Consider the following 16,370-nt stretch of genomic DNA (forward strand, 5'->3'; position numbering starts at 1 on the left):
TATTTTGACAGAATTTATATTTGTATTTTTCAGTTAATAGTTAGACAACGTTAGACATCATTAAACAACTTTAATCATCATAAATATCATCTTCATCATTATAATATTTTGTATAGACTTTTCATTAAAGAACACTTATATTAACATTTAAATCTTCATTAGTCTACTTGTCAACGCATTGTGTGATGCAGTATCCCCAATGGCAGTTTACTCCCTACAGGAATATATTGACAATTTCACTAACGTTACTTCACTCTGAGCCTAGTTATCGGAGATTCAATTACTGTCGAGCCTCGATAAATAGAATCTCGATCACCTATTTTTACCGTACCCGTAAACGTATTTCACGAAACCTGATTATGGTCTTCGTAAGTACAATTAATTATTTACAATTAATTATTATTAAGGCCTAAAGAAAGACCTAATTCAAGGCCTAATTACCAACTGAAAATCAAATCAAAATCAAGATGAATTTCATACAAAAATGAAATTAAATGAAAGCTAATATCTAGTCAAACGAAAAGTAAAATGAATATTCTCCCTAACTTATGGCCATCATAGTACCTAATATTGCTTTGCGACATGGTAGAATTAACCTAATTGAATTATGACCCATTTTGACACACGGTTAGACAAATCTTGATGTAATACACTGTTGTCATTTGTCTGATATCCATGCAAATCGTTTCTAATCAATTAGCTTTTATTAAATTAATCAATGAAATCTTCGCTGTAAGTGAAATCCCGTATTATTTAATGTTCGATGGAAGCCATATACGTGGGCCTTACCACTTAGCGCAACCTTCGAATGCACTTTTCGATCTTTGGCGGGAGCCACGATGGCTCAGTGAGTAAGATCTTAGCGAGCTTACCTGGAGGTTCCGTGTTCGATCCTTGTGTTGATTAATTAAATAAAAAAAATTGAACTGCATGGATATTATGCAAATGGCAACAGCGTATTACATCAAGATTAGTCAAACCGTGTGTCAAAACGGGTCATTTCTATCAACCAGCAAAGCTATATAGGTTACTATATAATAGCGATAGGCTACGAAGAATTTTCATTTTATCTTTCATTTAATTCCATTTTTAATAAGAAATTCATTTTGATTTTGATTTCATTTTACTTTTCATTTAACAATTGTTTGTAGTTTACTTTTATTTTTAAGTTTAATTTAATTTTGTTTTCAAGTATAACTGAACTTTTTTATTTTTCTTTGTTTTAATCGTCTTAAAAAACAAAAATTAGTAAATAATGAGCTTCAATCTGTTAAATACGCAGATAATATACAAACACATACATTTTTGGGAGTTTTTATCCAGACCATTTAGCGGTTCACAAAATTATATAAAAGTGAGACTTTTGTTGTTAATTCATTTAGACTTTCACATTAACTGACCCTCTCTGGTTGTCACAGTTAGAATTGTCACAAAATTATATAGATGTGAGAATTGTGGTTGTTAATTCAGACTTTTCACATTTACTATTCAACTGATCATATCTGGATTTCAGAGTCAGCATTAATACTTGCAATGAATTTACAGAAGAAAAGAATGGTTTCTTGGGTTTACAAACATGACATGATAGCATGGATAGTAGTTAATCCCGGCACAGTTTCTACAGTAACTACCTCTAACATGTGTACATGTATGAGTACTGTAAATAATAATAATATTAATATATACATTATTATAGGGTGGGACGATTTACCCCAATACTGCCCAATACCACCCCAATACCCCCAAACAGCTCTTTATTCAGTGTTCTTAGTCCTTATTTCTTAATTCATAGTCCTTATTTCTTAATTTGTTGTCGTATTTCGACATTTGTATACTAAAATTAACATTTGTATCTTAAAATCAATATTTTTTTTTCAGACATTTGTCATATCAGATTTGAAAAATGTATTTTAATTGTATTTCAATATAATGATAAAATTTATTGTAGAAAACCAATTTATATATACAATGTATATAAATTTAAATGTGCCAGAATATAATTTACATTTCTGAAATGGGGTTTAACGTCCTACTGTTCTGCTCCTAAACTGGGTTAATGAAGACGGGCATACACCATACAGTGTGCCATGAGGGGACATTTTGCCCGGGCAGCCTACTCTTATATATAATTCCAACTGCCAAGGGATCTTTTACGTGCACGCCAAAGTGAACACGGGACCTCGTTTTATCGTCCCATCCGAACGACTAAACAACTCTCCTTGTCGGGCCCTCCGTTCCGCATCACTGACAAGGGGAAACCACGCAAGTAAATCTGGATGAACTTTCTCGGCCAATGCAGGGATCGAACACCCGACCTCCAGGATAGCGAGCCAGCGTCTTACCCACTTAGCCACCGTGATCCCCTTACATTACTGAAAAGATAAATGAAACTTCTCTTCGGTGGTATTCAGGAATGTCGTAGTATGAACCGTATTTTGACATTTGACCCATCCCAAACAATTAATAGAGTTTAACAGTGTTAGGGTGGAATAGAGTTTAACAGTGACGAGTGTACAACTTTTCAAGTTAGTTTCTGGCACATTTATATCTACATACCTTGCAAAATGATAAAGGTTCCACCTTACTATACTTTATTAAGTGGGGGGAGGGGGGATATTTAAAATCAAAAACGATCTCAATAAGAAATTCTCGATATCTGTTCATATACAGCTGGAAAGTATGTTTATTGTTTTCTACAAAATGTAAATTATTTTCTTGCACATTTGTATTTACATACCTTGATTAAAGAACAAATTTGAAATGGCACTAACATGTATTAAATGAGGGTGGGGTGGGGGTTAACGTCAAAATACGGGCCATAACACAAAATACAAGATATCGGGATGTATACTATTAAAAAGGTCCGAATACAAATACACTGTTCACTGTTAACAGGTAGTACTAATAGGTAAAGAAAGTTAGTAAAGTAATGAGTTTTTAATTTATTAATGACTGTAGGAGAGATGTAATAATTAATATGGCTAATTTATATTAAAGTGACAGATTAAGTTGTTAAGCGTCAATGGTTTATTCAGTTAAAAGTAAATATAATTAAGGACTAATAGAGGTGTATTCACAACGAGGAAAAAAGTTTAATTTTACATAAGCAAAGGGTATGAACAGGATTAAATTATAACCGTATCCAATTAATATTAAAATAAATGTTATAAATTAAGGGTAATGTAATTGAACAATTAGTGGTCTAATTGAGTCAGTACACTGGTCGGTTACGGGAAGTAATGAATCTTATCTTAACGCACAGCAACACCGAACCAGACAGTGGAATTCCAGCATATACGCAGATATGGTTCTAAAGAGGAAATGAAAGAAGTGTTAACGGATCACCAAAATTTACAGTGCAAGAAACAGAACAATTCCGAACAGGATCTGAAATTGTGTAGTGTTAGAAACAGTGAACTTATTGACATTGAAACAGTGTTTATCGGTGCCATGTCCAGAGACATGGCTGGCCAGTCCAAGACATTGATGTTGTTAGCAGCCAGGTAGTCCATACTAAAACGGGCGGTATGCGAACGTGCATTATCCTGTTGGACGTGCTGAAGTTGTGGGTGCGCTCGACACATCGGAACAACAATTGGTTGCAAGACATCATCACGGTAGGCTACAGCATTAACGCGACCCCTGCAAATGTATAGGGCGGTCCGGTGATGAAATATGAAGTCTCCCCACACCATTACACTTCCCCCACCCCATCGATTCGTTTCGAAGACGCAGCAGTCTGCAAGACGTTCCCTAAGACGTCTCCACATACGTTGACGGCCATCAGCGTGATAAAGATGAAAGCGACTCTCATCACTGAAAAGCACACTTTGCCAGTCTACTCTTCTCCATGTCTGGTGTCCTTGAGCCCATATCAAAGACCGCTGACGGTGATGATCCCTGAGGATAGCTCCAACATAAGGTCGACGTGCACGGAGTCCTACTTCTCTTAGACGACGTCTTACGGTGTTGGCACTTACTGGTCCTTGTCTTCCGACGACTGCTGCACCTGTTCGAGTCGCTGGGCGGAATCTGTCACGCAGATGAGTGACCCGGATTTAGCGGTCTTGAGCCTGGGTTGTAACGCGTTGTGGACCAGGACGTTGACGGTAACGTATTGATCCAGTAACTCGAACACGTTCCACCAACCTTACAATAGTGGACTGGTGGCAATTGAAGTGTCTGGCAATAGCACGTGTAGACATGCCAGCCCTGGACATTCCCATGGCTTCATTCCGTTGATTTTCAGTAAGTCTCGGCATCTCTAGCTCGATTCCTTCACACGTTCAACAAAAAATTACGACAGATTGACGTTTCACAGTTCATGTACTGCACATTAAGTTGAAAACATGCTTTTAAAGGGCTCACACACAATGCTGCACGTGAATATTGTGTTTTTCATGTGCATCTCGTGCAATTGTTTTTTTGCACACGGGCCGATATTTTTTGGGTTTGGGTGCATTGTGTGAAACAATAGTTCATAGTATTGCATAATATTATACATACAAAACCACCTAGTAATAAAATATTTGGGAAAAAAAGTGATGCGTTTTCCATGGCGCTCAGTATTTATTGTATTTATTGCATGTGACATAATAAGCGTTAATTAAGCACCATTGCTTATTTATCGCATTGCAAAGGGGCGTGTTTGTAATACTATAGGTGTTCTGTTTAATATAGACATTCTTTACCTACATGATGTGTGACGAAAACTAGGGTAATGACGTGGCTTGCATTATTCTACTACTATCTTAGACTAACTCACCGACAGTTATGTCAGTATCCATTGCTGGAAGTAGGGTACTATAGTCCAGTTATCTCGTGCACAGATTAGTACAATTAACTAGAATAGTGTTAACGTAAATGGTGCCTATACGAAACACTTATCAAAAAATGGTAATTGTCCCGCCGTAATAGATGACGTATTATAATATCTATATACGAGAGATATCGTTTGAAATGAAATGAAATGGGGTTTAACGAAGATATGGTTTGATTTACCTTCAGATATCATGATGAGACCGTAGGGAAGACCATCATTCAGAGCTCAGGGGAACATACCCATAGCCCCCTCGGCTTAGAGGCTAGAGCTAGGCTCTTGCCAAGTTTTGACCGTTAGGTCTGAGTTAGAAAGGATATTAAACTCAGACCGTGGATAATTGAATAACTCGAAATGTACTATCGTAAAGTAGTTTACTGTATTTGTTTAATTATATAAACTTAGTAACAACATAACCGGTGTTCCAGATATAAATATAACTAGATCTGCTACTGTCCCATGCAGATATGAAAGCTTTCATATTCATCGTCACGTGAAAAAAGAAAAAAGAACAACAAAAAATAATTATCAAAATCGGTGAAAAAGTCGCGAAGTTACAAGTCTAAATATAGTGAGAAACATTGCACCCGGGCAACAAAATAATCTGAAAACTAAAGGGAAATAACTGAGACTTGCTTTGCTGTAATCGGAATGACTTTCCGTTCCAGAAGTTTCAGAAAAATGAATCAAGCCGTTTAAAAACGGGACGGATGAGAACATGAAACGAAAATGGCGGGAAAGAACTAAAAAGGGGCAGGAAAATATCAAAAAATAAATGAAATAACTTTGAACGGAACTAACATTTTTTGAATCAGATTGACCTTAGCTGTTCGAATATTTAGGTTAACTTTGTAAATTTTGAAAATTAAAGGCATAAATTGTCCTGCAAACAACTTTGTCGGCACGTAAAAGGTCAAAGGCGAAATACGAAATTTTGAAAATTTTCAAACACCAAAAAATCGATCTTGATTTCGAGCTATCATAAAATGCATTAATTTCAGAAATAAGAGACGCATTGAACATATTACGGCCTATTGTGTTTATTTTCACGTCTGTTCAAGTGGATTTTTCACTGTTCTTCATATTCAATTCCAAATGGAGACCATCAGTTGACCGAAAAATTTTTTTTTGCAAAAACTCTTTTTTTTAATCGGATCAAAATGGGAGTAAGGCACAAAGTCCGGGGTGGCAATGGGCGTATTGTGTCCGAATTTCATGGTTTTCGGACAATCGGTGCCGGTGTCGTGGCGAAATTCCACTTTTTTCGCACTCACTGAAGCCGTAAATGGCGGAAAAAGCCGAACGACAGGAACCGTGTGAAGAACAAACGACCTGAACGAATGCAGGTATCGCCTTGAATTTTTCAGGGCACCTAGGTACCAACTTGAAAAGTTCCTCGCCGGAATTTGGTAGTCATCGTACCTTTGGTTCCAGCGTGGCGCATGCGTGAAGTCAAAAGAAATTATGGTCGATTTTGGGATTTTGGGGATATTTCGGAGTGATTTGGTAAGTGACGGTGGATCGGGGACCAAGATGGATCTAAGATGGCGGTCATAATACAATATTATAATAACGTTGAAGAATGAGCAAATTTTCGCGACCGGGGTTGATTTGCTCAGCCCAGGCAACGTTCCGTTGGTCCGATTGCCTTCATATTTGCACGGGATGCACCTTGGGATTCTAGCTATCACATATTAAAAATAGAAGAGTGTGGAATTCCGAGAACGTTGAAAATAAATTCGAAACCCACCCCCACCCATCAAAGTTTTTTTGCTTAAAAAATTGCCGTATTTTATCGAATTTTTATTGTTCTTGATATCTGAGCATTTTCGCCTTTTAATATGTGATAAATATCATCGCGGCGCAGCCAACCGCTAGAAATTCCAGAGATTTGGACCACCGGAAGGATGCCTCAACAGCCAAAAAAGGTCAAAATAGGCGATTTCGGTTTCTAGTGTCGATACATCGTTGCGGTCATTTAAAAAAATTGTCTTTTAAGGATAATGTGTATAGTACTAATACCTATCAAATATGGAAGAGGCGATAAAACCTCTTTACATTTGCAATTTCAAAATTAATTAAAACCAATATTAAATTCCGAAAATCGTTTTTTTGCTAAAACTCTTTTTTTTAATGGGATCAAAATGGGGGTAAAGCACAGAGTCCGGGGTGGTAATGGGCGTATTGTGTCCAAATTTTATGGTTTTCGGACAATCGGTGCCGGTGTCGCGGCGAACTTCCACTTTTTTCCCCTTATGAAGCCGTAAATTGACTTAGAAAAAAAAAACGACAAAAGAGCAGGTGACCTGGGTGCCAAGAACAAACGACTTGAACGAATGCAGGTATCACCTTGAATTTTTCAGGGTACCTAGGTACCAACGTGAAAAGTTCCTCGCCGGAATTTGGTACTCATGATACCTTTGGGGCAAACGCGAAGTCAAAACCAGCTAAACTAAAAGCAAACCTTGTCGCCACGGAAAACATCAGAGGCGAAATTCGAATTTTTGAAATATTCAAATACCAAACATTCGACCATGAGCCAGGCTATCCTGAAATGTATTGATTTCGGTAATAGGAGACAGATTCTTTAAGCCACGACCAATTGTGGATGTTTTCAAGCCCATTAATGTGGATTTTTCACTATTTTTCATTTTCAATTCAAAATGGCGTCCATCATTTGCCAGAAATCAAAATTCTAATTCCTACAATTTATGGACTTTTCTTCAAGGATTCGGAAAATATAATTCCCTTGTCTGTAAGTAAAATATCAAAAAAGCCTTAGCGACATTCACATTTTAAGATGGTTTCACTTCCGGAATGGGCTGCAAACTCCATTTTCTGTGAACGAATCAGAAGTGTCGTAGCTAGTAAAGAAAAAAAAATTCAAGGCAAACTGACCTATATTTAATCGATTTTTTTTGAAAAATTTAATCCTTAATTTCTCCAAGTGGAGAATATTAAATAAGTTGTCAATTCTGTTTTACTTCCGGGACGAAATGTCAATGACGTTATTTTCGAAATTCGAAAATCGGAAAATAGCAGATTTGAAGTAAATATTTCAAGGTACTCAAAGAAAAAAAGAATTAGTAAAATAGGTCACATAGTCACAGAGTTATTGGTATGTAGGTCAATTTCTTCGTTCGTAAAATTCGGTGATTTCGGATTCGTAAAACGTTTTGAAAAAATATTTAATCAAAAGCTGCCAGCAAATTTTTGTGGGGTAGGTCAAAGTTTCAGAAAGATCCTATGGTTAGATTCTGAGAAATCCGATTTGCAGAAAGTACAAAAAAAAAAAAAAATAATAATAATAATCTTAACAAAAACAATAAGCTTTCATATGAAATATGAAAGCTTAACAATATAATAATAATAATATCGTCATTTATAAAGCGCGTTAACACTGAAGAAAAGACTTCTTTAAGTAGCATTTCTTAATTGAACAGTAACAAACTAACACTATTTATGGAATAACAATTACTGGTTTATTAACATGCAACGTTTCGACGATGATACTCTCGTCTTTATCAAGTACATGTAACGTTTCGACGATGATACCCTCGTCTTTATCAAGTAAATGATAACATATATGTAAAACATCAAGTATTTATATACAGTCAAAAAGAAGCCATAAATATAGGCCTTATATATAACTAGCACTGAAGAAAACAGTTTCTAAGGCCATATATACGTGTATCGGAGAATTAGAGCTGCCACAGTATCCTACCCTATAAACAATATTTATTTATCCCATAATGTTCACGCGCAATATATCAAAGGTTGCACTCGACTGTACAAAATAATCATTGTAGTCCATTTTGTGAGTTTAGAAATCAATCACAAGTCAATAACAGAAACCAACAAAATTACATAGTGTCCTACACTTTGTCTATATGAATCTATATAAATAGTTTACAATTCGTATAGGCTATAGTAATGGGTGGCTTTGCTAAAAATAAACAGGTGCATATTAATGACGTACCATGCGTATACACACAATTGAGTTGGGCAAAACAATTATTTTTAGGAGATCTATAAATTGTTTTGAAATAAACTGAAATACTATAATAATTGTATTTACTATACGTACCGAAAATACTATTTATCATTGATGCTATAATCATAACAGTTGACAACTGAATAATTTTCATATTGACCAACATTCTTCAGCTCTGAGAAAAATAAATACAGTTTAATCAATATAAATAACTCATATTTTGTACGCTGCCAATTTATTAATGATATAGCAATGTATACCACAATATTATCATTCCTATAGGCTAAACACGTTTAATACAATTATTCGAATTCCGCATTGGAAGCGGGGTGGGGAGAGAGGTGGGTGGGGTGGCGGATTTATGGTCAAATAAACAGGCGGAGAAATAGGGTTTAACGACCACTCAACAATAAGGATGTACAAAATTACTAACAACCTCGTTCCATCATATCTCTCTGACCTATTAGGACTGTCCTCTACCCCTATCAATTATACCCTTAGAAACAAAGATAAACTAAAGGAAACCAGATGCAGAACCGAAATTTTCTCCGAGTCCTTCATCCCTTCCAGTATACGAGAATGGAACAAACTTAACGTTGAAATTAGAAACTCTCGATCCCTTGCTATCTTTGGAAATTCACTAAATAAATTAGATACCATCGTGCCATCATATTACTATACAGGGATACGAAAATTACAAATAATCCACTGCAAACTAAGATTATGCTGCTCGAACCTACAAGGCCATAAATTCCTCAGACACGTCGATGATAGCCCTGTTTGCCTCTGTGGTCACAAATTCGAAGATACCGAACACTATTTACTCGTATGCCACTTATATTCAGATGCAAGAAAACGGACAATCCATAACCTTCAACATAATCATAAAGCAATCAGTTGTCTGTTGTATGGGTCAACAAAACTTAGTCCAGAGATAAACACACTTATTTTCCAAAAAGTCCACCAATTTATTTTCTTATCAAAAAGATTTAAATCTCCATAAACAACTCTTAAGTCATTCCAAGCCCTGCACTCTGTATAATCATCTAAGTCTCTATATTATCCATGATGTATCATATATTCTCTATATTTATGTAATTATGTATGTATATATGTAAATATTTATAATGTGTACATGTATCTAAATCAGAGAGAGGGGTTACACATAGGCATAGCCTGTTCCCCAATCCAAATTCAGATTTAATGAAAAAAATACTGTTTAAAAAAAAAAACAAAAACAATAAGGATATAAGGACAATAAGGAGGCAGTCTGTTGTTTGACAAAAATGGTGCCATTTGAATAGAAATTACATATTTGCTAGCCCTACGAACTCCTAAAGGTGTGTTGGGGCAAGGTCATAATATAATAGTTACGATGCGATGAATTCATGAGCGTTTCAGATGGGTCAAGCCAATTCATAAAACTCGGAGAGGGGAAAAGTCGGAAAATATTTTCCGAGTTTTCCGAGCTTTCCGAGTTTTGTACCTGACCTTTCAAGATGAAATATTTTGGCCATTAATAACATTTTGAAGTTGACAATGTTTAATCAATAGCAAATAAAAAGAATATGCAAACAAGTATTTCATTAAATCACCCTGCTCCTATATTGGGCTAATGAAGACGGGCATACGCCATACAGTGTGCAATGAGGGAAATTTTGCCCAGGCAGCGGCACTATTGCCTACTCTTATATCGAATTCCAACTGCCAAGGGATCTTTCACGTGCATTCCAATGTATACACGGGATCTCGGTTTTTCGTATCATCCGAAGGACTAGACAGCTGTCCTTGTCAGGCCCTCCGTTCTGCACCACTGACAAGCGGAAACCACGTCGGAAAATCCCGATGAACTTTCTCGGCCAATGCAGGGATCGAACACGTGACCTCCAGACTAGCGAGCCAGCGTCTTAACCACCTAGCCATCGTGGTTCCCATGTAATAAATAACTCCATATATATTGATGTATAATCCGTTAGAAAACACACAGACTAACATAAACAATTTGAATTGTATTACAATGAAAATGAAATCGAGATAAATACTTCACATAATTCATGAAATCTTCTTCCTATTTTCAACTAAAATCGTCGAAATGGGAATTAAAATGTCGGTAAATACGAGTTTCAAAAAACGGATATTTCGTAGAAAAAATGAAAAGCACAAACCAGGTTTGTCGCCATGTACCTTCTCAATTAAAATCCTTGGCATTCCTTTGATACAAAACTTTAAATGTAAGCTTATTGAATTGAAAAGAGGCTGAACGAAATACAGAAAAAAATCCGAAAAGAACTACCGATAAAAAAGTCTCACCAAAAACGAAACACCGGAGAAACACCAAATACCGGAAAAAACATCACTACTTACCGAAAAAAACCTAAATTCCAATTGGGATCCCGGACTCGAAGCTTTACCAGACCGCGCTTGTATTGTCTCATTCGGGCGGCCACCTCCTCGTAGGGCTCGTAGCACCAATAGGCACTCGTAGGGATCCAAGGATGTTCCCACTGAACAAATTGAACACCCACCAACTACCCCATGACAACCATCACCCGATAATTATCCCCTCTTCCCCCCGCAGGTCATAAGACATATGGGCACCCTAGAGTGCCGACAATTCTTATGTGCTGGTGGGGGGGGGGGGCGATTGTCAAATTGTCAGAAGGTGGTTGTGAGGGGCAATTCCCCGAACCCCAGTGGAATTGATGGGTCCCAAAAGGTGTTGAGTTTGTTCAATGGGGTCACCCCGGGATCTATGCCAGTTGACTCTCGGTGCCACAATCCCATTGGGTTCCATCCGTGCAGTGGGGGGCTCTACTGGACGCTAGGCGTCCACATGAGCCAATATAAGCGGGGTTTAGAAAGACATGGAGCACGGGAACCGAATGGGGCCCCTAGTTTTTCAGTTTCACGGGGCCATGCTGGTTAATGTGATACCACATATGTGGGGGTGGAGCGTGGCGACGAACCATAATGGGTGAACATACACAGACATCTTTGAGTTTATTTATATAGATTAATATATAAATGAAATGAAATGCGGTTTAACGTCCTGTTTTACAATATTCCTATATTACATGTACATGTAAAAGTATTAAAACAGAGCTTATAACAAATCATAGTTTAGAGTAGCAGGCCGAGCAGTCTTACGTTTTCCAGCCTGTATGTTATAAGGCACAGGTTTGACCGCCTAACCCCATGTGTTTTGGGCGAGTCAAGAAAGCTATAAACGACTCTACCAGCAAGCGAATTATTGAAAAAAACAACAACAATATACTCTATTATGTTAGTTCCGAAATAACCTAATTTGTGTTAAGTGTTAGTTAAACTCCATTTATAACAAAATAACTTACCCAACTTCACTACTCGATGATCGTACAAGACACTATAATATATATCCGGATATTATATCATTAGGATGTTTTCAAGAAAACCACTATTCTATTAATATTAGTCCAATATGTCTGTACCTGAACTGTCATGGGGTTTCCATAGGCGTACTGGCTCGATGAATGTTGGGGGGGGGACAAAACCGGAAATGCGCGAAAACATTTCGGGTTACAGAGGGTAGCACCGTTTGTCTGCCCTTGGGGAAAATTTGACGGCTACAAATACGTGTTCTCGCTTTTCCATCCCATGAATACAGCAACTTCAAAGGGATCTAATATACCCTATACCAATCAATCGTTCACAGTGCACGTAGACGGGACCGTCGGGGGAAAATTTGACTGACGCAAACTCGTTTTCCTGCTAACCCAGAGTTGAATACAGCATCTTAAATGTGGTCCAATATAGCCTACCTTAGGTGGCTGATCTGAATCTCCACCAATCAATCAATAGTCTTGAGGTACGTGCCTCGCCCGCTCCGAGAAAATTGTAAAAAATGAATGCTTTGTCTGCTATTCTGCCCCGTAAGTTAAGCAACTTCTATGTTGTCCAATCATTTTGCAACCGAAATCCCACTCTATGCCGACCTGAATTCCAATCACCCAATCAGGCTGTTGCATCTGCATTGACAAATAATAATCGATGCCCGAAAATGTCGCACAAAGTAGAATGGCCCCTGACTAAGTGTTACAATCCATAGTCAGTTCGGTACAAATTCGTGGTATTCAATTAAAAGACAAGTAAAATTTGTGTTTTATTAGATTTCGACCACTATATATTGCCAGCTAAATGAGTTAAAGATACATTATGGGAGATAAGATAAAGAGATGGCAGTTCTCGCTATAATAGTTAAAAACTAGATATTGTAAAGGTAATTTGCTGAAAATTTCAGTCAAATTGATCCACTGTGAGCTGAGAAAGAAGCAGGTGAAATTTTTGCATAGTCTCGGTCATCATTACTAAAATCATTTATATAAACAGCATAGTCTCGATTATCCACTTTTTCTGATTTAATTATCAACGGCCGCTATCGGCATATAGGAATCTAATCCAGCCAACATCGAAGGCTAGCCTTGACATCGAGAGTTTATTATGGTCTGGATAAGTTAATTAATGTCTAATTGATAATTTAGATAACATTTCAGGCCTAAAGAAAGACTTGTAATAAGCAGATTTTGCTCTTGCATAATGCATGTTTAATAATGTTTGTTTTCATTTTACCCGTCTGCACGAAAAGTCAGATTGCCCGAAAGTTAACGGGGAAATGGGGCATTGGGTAATATACCGCATATCAACCAATGGATAAATTTTCACTAGTCTATTAGTACCTGAAATATATCTTTTTCGTTGAGAAATGAAATGAAATGACATGAAATGGGTTTAACGTCCTACTGCTCTGCTCCTATTCTGGGCTAATGAAGACGGGCCTATGAGGGAAATTTTGCCCGGACAGCGGCACTATCGCCTACTCTCATATCGAATTCCAACTGCCAAGGGATCTTTTACATGCATTCTAATGTATACACGGGACCTCAGTTTTCCGTCTCATCCGAAGGACTAGACAGCTGTCCTTGTCAGACCCTCCGTTTTGCACCACTGACAAGGGAAACCACGTCGGAAAATCCAGATGAACTTTCTCGGCCAATGCAGGGATCGAACACCCGACCTCCAGGCTAGCGAGCCAGCATCTTAACCACCTAGCCACCGTGGCTCCTTTTCGTTGAGAGGGTAGTGTGAGCGTGGGTGTGGGGGTATTATATCGCATATAAACATAACGTTTCAAATGTCTTAACCAGCCATAGTTCTCTATATCAGAATCTGGGGTTCGATTTAGGGGCCCGCTTATTCATTTTCAGAAGATTGTGGAGGAAATCACAGCGTGCGATTAAGATACATGTTGATCTCCAATATCGTTACAATGCAATGGGTGCTTTTGGCTGGCCACCGCATCCATTCACTTGATTGGATGCATACACGTTTGTTGTCCGCGTGAGTGACTTATGCGATTGTGGGTTAGGTCTAGGGTTAGGGTTAGCGCTAGCCCCGTTTACATCTATTGACCTTGACGAAATCTGCAGGTGGCCTTAATATTTAGACCTAATCGTTTATGATGTGTTAACGCATTTAAGATTTAAGATGAAGTCATTTTCATATGACATTAACTACACAACCTCCGGTTTAAGATAAATAGCTTTCCATTTCCGTGTAAAATTTGTTGTATATGGATTTTCGGTTTGATAAATGTTTAATGTTTAAAGATGTACTATGTAAGATTACAGCTCTCGCTGAAATAGTTTAAAAATAGATAATGGAAAAGGGTTATATTAAAAATTTCAGGCAGATTCTTGTGATATGAGCCAAGTCATGGGTACGATAATAAACCAAGCGATTATCCATTTTTAAATTAAATTATTAAATTGATTATGGGTTAGGCATGTCAATAAATGTTTAATTAACAATTTATAGAGGCGATAAACCCCGACTATTTAGAATTTATCGGACTGTTATTATCCATTTGATAACGCTTAAATCATTTGAGGTTGAGATCATGTAGCTATTAAGCGCCTCTGATGAAAAATTTAGAGGATTGTTTTATCATTCGAGGTCGCTTCTCGACCAATCAGGATCTAAGAATTTCCATTTTGGGCTACAAATACATTTTAATCCGCCTAAAGAAAGACCTGCAATAGGCAAATTTAGCTCTTACATAATGCATCTTTAAACGTTACGAGTGATTATATAGTCTGTAATACAATGCATGTATACCGTTATATTAATATTAATCTTATAACATTACTCATATATTTTAATAAAGTGATGCACAGTTCAAATAGGAAATATCTATCCGGAACATTGTTGACACAAACAAACATCTTGAGAAACCGGGAAATTATTTAAAATTGAAATGAAATGGAGTTTAACGTCCTTCTATTCTTCATCGAGTCGACTAATGAAGACGGGTATACGCCATACAGTGTACTATGAGGGAATTTAAAACGGGTAGACAACTATATATGTCATTGGACAGGCATGAAACAATTGCGTGACGTATTTGTATATGTTGGGTATCGATCAGGCTTATACTCTTTTTTTTTTCATTTATTCCCTTGAGTTTACCAACGGTTTTAAATCACAGTTCGTTAACAGGAGCATGTGTAAAACAAAAACTTGGGTGGCGGGGGAGGGGCAGGGTGACCGATGGGTATGGGGTCCCCCCACCCCCCGCGGAAGATTTTGAATGTTTGAAATCGATTTCCTTGCATCTCAGGTTATTTTTGAAGAACATTTTACTTTTTGAATAGGGGATCACGTGGCTAAGTGGGTAAGACGCTGGCTCGCTAGCCTGGAGGTCGGGTGTTCGATCCCTGCATTGGCCGAGAAAGTTTATCCAGATTTTCCAGCGTGGTTTCCCCTTGTCAGTGATGCAGGATGGAGGGCCTGACAAGGACAGCTGTCGTTCGGATGGGACGAAAAACCGTAGTCCCGTGTACACATGGGCGTGCACGTAAAAGATCCCTTGGCAGTTGGAATTCGATATAAGAATAGGCCGTAGTGCCGCTGCCCGGGCAAAATTTCTCTCATAGCACATTGTATGGCGTACGCCCGTCTTCATTAGCCCAGTTTAGGAGCAGAACAGTAGGACGTTAAACCCCATTTCATTTCATTTCACTTTTTGAATAATTTAAAATGCTTTTTACTGGCATTCAAAAATATCCATTCACTTTGATTTACCCACTCCGTTCGATTGATTCACTTGCTCTCTCTGTTAGGATATGCTAGGGATTGGGCGACAGACAGTATCTGGTCAGCTGTTTATCTCGACTACCAGTGTCTGAAATACTGACAGGATGGATTTCCGGCAGTATATTTCTCACAATATCGTAGTGAAAATATTCATTGACTTTGATACATTAACTCAGTTCGTTTGACACTTTCCTCTCTGGTGATTTGGCGACAGACAATATGCGATCGGCTCTGTTTATCTCGACAATCGTTGCCTGAAATACTGCCAGGCTGCATTTCCTGCAGTCTGTTTTTCAAAAATTTCTCGGGGAGATATCCCATACCCTTAGCTGAAACTCGCACTTTTACCGCCTTAACCTTGGACTTTGCCCCACCAACCACTGGCGGCTGGTGCCGTCACTGGCCGTGTCTTGCTGTTTAAACACTAAA

This window comes from Patella vulgata, chromosome 4 (genome assembly GCF_932274485.2).
Source record: "Patella vulgata chromosome 4, xgPatVulg1.2, whole genome shotgun sequence".
NCBI lineage: Eukaryota > Metazoa > Mollusca > Gastropoda > Patellidae > Patella > Patella vulgata.